At 37.1% G+C, this 7221-nt stretch overlaps 1 long non-coding RNA gene across 1 annotated transcript; it reads left to right on the top strand.

Annotated features, from left to right (window-relative positions):
- Positions 1-4608: 4608 nt before the first annotated feature.
- LOC107778907 (uncharacterized) lies at positions 4609-6401 on the top strand. The gene is made up of 3 exons (XR_012696968.1): positions 4609-4747; positions 5277-5337; positions 6138-6401. It is a non-coding gene; the product is annotated as an uncharacterized LOC107778907 (long non-coding RNA).
- The last annotated feature ends 820 nt before the right edge of the window (positions 6402-7221 follow it).

Here is a 7221-nt window from a genome sequence, read left to right on the forward strand (position 1 = left end):
GTTGATCTGAGAAATAGTTATGGTTTATTGCGTGTTTCATTTATCATTGGCAGTATATGGAAGTGTTAGAATGAGACTTTAGTTGATAAGAGGTTTTCTATCGGTATTCGGTTGTTATGAACAGCTGTTGTGATTAGAAGTTATCGCAGCTAGTGTTTGAGTTATGTGGTATATCATGTGATTGCACCTGAGATAGCAGATATGGTTTTTTACGGTTTGTTTGGACTTATTCACAGTATAAATGTGAGATTTTGATAGTATAGATGGTTTCAGAAGTGGAAATGTGGTTCTATGGTTTATGGGCTAGGATGGATTGTGAAATTTCAGTTATAGTGTGTTATCGAACCTATGTGAGATAGGGTGACGTGGGATCACCCCCGGGTATATGCATGGTAAAGTTATTCAGTTATTGGTTGGCTTCTAGAGTAACTCTGGTTACGTTCGAGGACGAACGTGTGTTTAAGTGGGGAAGGATGTAACGACCCGACCGGTCGTTCTGAGCTTTTGCACTTGATCGCCAGTTCTCGGACATGACTTGGGGCTTGTGATGTATTACGACTATATTAATCGGTTGTTTTGGTTTTCAGGGTAATCGGAATGAAATTAGAAGAACAGTTCCCAGTTTAAAGCTTAAAATATGAAAGGTTTGACCAAGATTTGACTTGTTTATATATGATCTTGGATCGGGATTTTAATGATTTGGTTAGCTCCGTTAGGTGATTTGGGATTTAGGAGCGTGATCGGAATCCATTTTGGAAGTCCGTGGAAGGTTTAGTCTTGAATTGGCGAAATTGAGATTTCGGTGTTATCCGGTTGATAGGTGAGATTTTCATATAGAGGTCGGAATGAAATTCTGAGAGTTGAAGTAACTTCGTGGTGTCATTTGGGATGTGTGTGTAAAGTTTCAGGTCATTCGGACGTGGTTTGGTTGGGTTTTTGATCAAAAGCGTATTTCGGAAGATCTTAGAAACTTGGGCTTGAATTCGATGTGATTTGGTAGATTTGATGTTGTTTGAGGTGTTTTGATGATTGGAACAAGTTTGAATAAGATATTGGGTCATGTTGGTGCTTTTGGTTAAGGTCCCGACGGCCTCGGGATGATTTCGAATGGTTATCGGAGAAGTTAGATGTTGGTTGCAGCTTCAGATTTGCTGCTTCTGGTATTTTCATATCTGCGGTTAGGGGACCGCAGATACGGGTGATTCATCGCAGAAGCAAAAAAGGGTCAGATGGGTTGAGACCGTAGAAGCGGCTATGTGGACTGTATCTGCGAAGCCGCAGATGCGGGGAAAGGATCGCAGATGCGAGATTTGGCTGGCAAGTGATTTCCGCAGAAGTGGAGGGAGAACCGCATATGCGGTACCGCAGCTGCATTTTTGGACCGCAGAAGCGGGTCCTATGTCATAAGTGAAATCCGCAAAAGCGGATGTTTCTCCGCAGAAGCTGAAGCGTAGATGCGCTTACTGGATCGCAGGTGCGAAAGAGCTGGGCAGAAGGTATAAAAATGCCCTTTCGCGATTTTCAGTCATTTGTTCATCATTTTAGTGCGATTTTTGTGCTCCAAGCTGTGATTTCAAGAGGGGATCAAGTGTATCCGCAGAGGTAAGCTACTTGGGCTTTATACCTTGTGTTTATGGTGATTATATCATTGTTTAATCATGAAAATTTGTGGAAATTAGAGGAAGAGTTGGGAAATTAGGGCTTGAAATGGAGAGTGAATTTTTAGAATTTGAGTGACCATTTAAGGTCAGAATTTGGTAAATTTGATATGTATAAACTCGTGAGGAGATAAGAAATCTAATGATGTGAAAATTTCTGAGTTTCGAGAAGTGGGCTCAGGGCTCGGGTTTTGCTAATTTCGGGATTTTTGGTATTTTCTGATTTTTTTCGCTTGGGCTTTGTTCCCTTAGCATATTGTGACGTATTCGTTCTGAATTTGGATAGATTCGACACACGTGGAGGCCGATTTGAGGGGCATAGGCGTCGCAAGCTAGAGATTTAGCCGGTTCCAGGTGAGTAATGATTGTAAATGATACTCTGAGGGTTTGAAACCCCGGATTTGCACATCGTAGTACTATATTGAGGTGAGACACGCGTTTGATGATGAGCGTGGGGTCGTTTACTATTGGGAATTGTGACTTGGTCCGTCCCGATTGATGATTTTACCGCATATTTGATTGAAACTTATTTGTTATCATCATTATTTGGGATGATCACCATATTTGGGCTTCGTGCCAACTATCTGAACCCTTTGGGGATTTTTATCACTATTTCCTCACTGTTTTTGAATTATTACTTGAACTCAGTCCTGTTGATATCTACTGTTTTACAAACTCAGCTACTTTTACTTAGATTTGAAACTTAAATGATATTTCTAAATGGTGTTTTGGGCTGAGAACTACTGTTTTACTAATGCCTGACGGGCTTGTGATGATTTTCGGACTGAGTGAGGCCGAGGGCCATATGTGAGGATATACGCCACGAGGTGGCTTAAGTGATATGAGGCCGAGGGCCTGAGATACTTTTATACGCCACGAGGTGGCTTGCGTGATATGAGGCCGAGGGCCTAGATTTGATGCCACGAAATGGCTTGATATTGTGCTTAGGCCGTAAGGGGCCCCTCCCGGAGTCTGCACTCCCCCAGTGTGCGCGGGTACCCATTGTGATCACAAAGTGAGCCAGAGGGGCTGAGAGTGTTCTGCGAGTGAGCCCGAGGGGCTGGTACTGTTCTATGTGTTTACTTTATTTCCATTTCTCTGCCATTACTTGTTGATTGTGTTACCTTATGTGTTATCTTCCTGATTGCCTGACATTACCTGTTAAATTGAGTGTTGAGCCCGAGTGGCGGATTTCTGTGCTTATTTGCACTAATTATTTTGCATTCATTTGCATAACTGTTGAAAAAGCCATTTTCAAAAGAGGTTTAAACTGAGCTAAGATATTTCTAAAGATTTCACAGCTTCACTATTTTTCTCAAGGGTTTTACACCGCTTCTATACATCATGTTGGTTTGCTTTACGTGATTTCTTATTGCTCAGTTGTTATTTACCTTTATTACTCACTAAGTTGGAGTACTCACTTTACTCCCTGCACCTCGTGTGCATATGCAGGTATTTATTCACCCAGTAGCGGGTGTTGAGCTGATCGAAGGCTGAGTCATCGGAGTTTAGCAAGGTGGTTGCCAACGTTCGCAGCACCGCTCTTCTCCCTTCTCTTTCATCAGTCTTGTTTTGTACATTCACTTTGTAGTCATATTTATACTCTAATAGATGCTCGTGACTTGTGACACCCCGGTTTGGGCTGTGTCGGGATGGATTTTTCTATTGTTATCTATATTTTCGCAAATTATTGCTATTAAATCATGCTTTAAACTGTTTTATGATAATTAACTGCTTAAAGAAGTGTACTGTGTTGGACTGGCTGGCCTTGTCTTTACGAGAGGCGCCATCACGACCGGGTTCGGGGTTTGGGTCGTGACAATAACTCAACAAACTCAATTATAACACACAAAATTTGTATTTTCGGTTATAAAAAAGATTCTCAACAGGAAAAAAAATCAAAAAACATAGCAATCTTCAGAGAAATTATATAATACACCTGAATACATAAATTATATTAATTAAAAAAACATATGCATATATAAAATACAGCAGGATACATTGAAATACAATGGAAAAAAAGACAGTGAATACAATTAAATACACAGAATACAGCAAGATACATTGAATTACAATGAAAAAAAGACAATGAATACAATGAAATACATGAAATACAGCGTGATATGTTGGAAATACATGAAATACAGCGTGATATGTTGGAAATACATTGAAATATATTAACAGAAAATCAAGTTGCTCGGCCCCAAACTCTGTCGTCTTTGCTCAAGAACAAACCCTAATTTCCGCCTTGTGGCCAAATAGTCCTTCTATCTTCAAAGATCTTGCACGCTCAAACCTGGAGGAAGTGATGATGTCTTTAAGGTTTCTATTGGGCTTTACTTGGTTGGAACTGTAGTTTGGAATGCCTTTTCGATTGGTGAGAAGATTATTGACTGAAACTTCTAAGTGATTTCCATGGAGGCAGCAACTTAAGACCTTCGAGTTATGCTGGACGATAGTTGCAATCACGAAGGCGTGACTATTCGAGTTGAAAAGAGTTTTAGACCGATTTAGTTGAGAATAGGTGGGAATACTTTTGGCAGTGCCAGAAGACGAGAATGGGGAAGGAGGAGGAGAGCGGAAATTTTAATGGGATGGGGGAAGAGAATGAGATATATCAAAGTAGAGAGAGAAAGAAAATAGTGTAACTAAATAGCGTAATTAGTGGCTTAGGGGTAGGAGGTAACCAAAATTAGATATTTTGCTATAAACATTAAAAGGTATCTATAGAATATAATTTTTTTAAATAGTATTTATTTAAAATAAATAAAATGTTAACCTTTGTTATAAGAGGTAAACATTCCTTTATTATAATATATAAGATAGTGTATTAAATAATTGGCTAGTAGTTAATTTTGTAATTGTGCTTAAGACTATTAAGATAAAAAGAGTGGGCCAAGCCCATTCCCTTAAAATGGGTGCTGCCACGTTTGACCTAGGGATTTAAAATATTGGTTTCTTGGTTGATTTAGAGATACAACAATACAGTGGAAATAGCATAAACAATGACAGCGACAAGAAGAGGTTGGCAACGAGTTGGTTGGATAGTTTAGTAGCGAGAATCTTTTGGTGGAGAAACTAATTATCAGGTATTGCATTGATTTTACTACAATGGTACATGTTCCATTTAATTCCAGAGAGGTTGATAATTGGAATTGATAGCATGCTGCGGAAAAGCATTTCCTATGTTAATAACAGTTTCGGTTTCTAGTTATTTTAATTAATAGATACAATGTTTAATGAATGATTAGGTAACAATGAGAAGATACATATTTATAGTACGATGATTGGATATAATAATAGGTATAGAATTGACTAGTTTCAACGTGAGTGAGCAATTAAGTTTTCAAAATTTCAGAATGTTTGAATTTATAAACCCCTGTATCGTTCTTTTCTATTCTATACTCTAGGATTATTATTTCGGGACATGAATATTAGTATATTGGACATTTATTTTAAACATTTAGTTAGATAGAGATATTGGGATATGTCTTTACTTTTAACAATATGGTACTTGATAGGTAGAATATTAAGACTCAACTCTAAACTTAAAAGTTAGGGATATTAAGATTTGATCCCGACTAATATAGTTGATATTGTTAATAATACCTTGTATAGATTGAGGCCGATTGGTTGGTGTTCTAGAAGTCGCAAGGTTGGGAAACTTGTCGTTGGCAAGGTAAGTGAGACTTTAAGCTTTGATACTTGCTTTTTTAAAACCTGTTTTGAAAGTGTGTTTTCTCTGCCTGGTCCATGTGTTGGGGCAAGCGTGCGCTTGGCAGAATCGGTGGTCGTAGACTAGCCGCAAATATATTATTTTATGAAAATACAAAAAAAAATTATTTTATAAGTTGTTTGATAGTTTGATACGGTTGTGAGCCATGTGTTGAGTTTGATGCAGTTGTGAGCCATGATGTTGAGTTTGATAGTCCGATTCGGCTGTGAGCCATGATATTGAGTTTGATACGGCTGTGCACCATGATGTTGAGTTTGATACGGCTGTGCGCCATGATGTTGAGTTTGATATGGCTATGTGCTATGATGTTGAGTTTGATACGGCTATGCGCCATGATGTTGAGTTTGATACGGCTATGCGCCATGATGTTGGGGCATTGTGTATGCCTTTGTATATCACCCGAGCATTGTGTATGCTTCTTGATATATTTGGGGCATTGTATATGCTCTGTTACATATTTGAGGCATTGTGGTGCCGTTATGGACTCGTAGGTGTATTGGTAAATTTCTTTCACTGCAATTATGATAAGTCTTTAGTGGGTACTCTTGTTGGTTAATTCTTAATAACTCTGTTGATACACATATATTGAGTTATTGTATAATTATTATATTTACTATATCATTCGTATTGTGATGTGTTTGTATTTTCCAACACTTATTCCAAAGGTATTTAAAGTGGCGGGCCGAGGATCTTACTGGGTTATATTTACGTATAACTCACTCCTTACTTGCATCTCTATGCAGATACTGTTGCGGGAGATAAAGCTAATGGCTGACGAGTTTATTCGAGTAGATCGTATTGCTGAGGTGAGCCACCGCATTGTTCGTGGAGGCTTTCGTTTCAGACTTACCTAGCTCGTGTTAGTTATTTCCTTTTTCTTTGGGGTTTGCATACCCGTTAATAAATCATGTTACTCTGTTAGATGCTCTATAGTCTTAGTGTGTGATTTGGGCTAGAGTTTTATTATTTGAGTGATTGTTGGTTTTTCTATCGATTGACTAAGGTATTGGGCGATAATCATTTCCTCTTTAATTATTAATAATACTATTAGGCCTGCATTTTCTTCTCTCAGCATTTGTGTAAATGGTTAAACGTTAGAAAAAGGGGTTCGCCTAGCATGTGGTGTAAGCTGGGCGTCAGTCACGTCTAGGGGTAGTTTGGGACGTGACAAAGTTATATTATATATATATCTATATCTATCTATATCTATATTATTATAAAAGCATGAATACAATGTCGGTTTACAAAAATAACCTTATAATATTAAACATAATAACTCATAATAAAAAGGACATAACTGGAATTCTAGATATTACCCTTATAATCCTATTAATTTTAGGATTTAATACTGCACATTAAGAATCCTACATGATTACCTTTAGAAATCATATTAGTATAATTATTTCCGGGTTGTCTAATTCGTATAAAATTGAACAAGTAAATATCTTTAGTCATGTAATCATATTACTATTAGGATATACTTCTTAAAAATTCCTATTACTAATTTAATTCGAAAACATATTATAATATCCTATTACTAATTTAAATTGAGAATGTATTATATTGTCCAACCCCATTTAGAAAAATGAGAGCCTATTTTATTATAAAAGCATAAATACAATATGAATATACCAAAATAAACCTAAAATATTAAGCGAAAGAACTCATAAGGAAAGGACATAACTTCAATAACCTAATTTTGGACTACAATACTTTCTTTGCTAATTTTTAATATTTAAGATATTAAAATTAATAAAATTTTGTCTATTGAATTATTATTAAAAATGTGTAGGAAGGTTTAATAAAAATAATTTCATAAGAATCCTC

The sequence above is a fragment of the Nicotiana tabacum genome, chromosome 11, assembly GCF_000715075.1.
Source record: "Nicotiana tabacum cultivar K326 chromosome 11, ASM71507v2, whole genome shotgun sequence".
Taxonomy (NCBI): Eukaryota; Viridiplantae; Streptophyta; class Magnoliopsida; order Solanales; family Solanaceae; genus Nicotiana; species Nicotiana tabacum.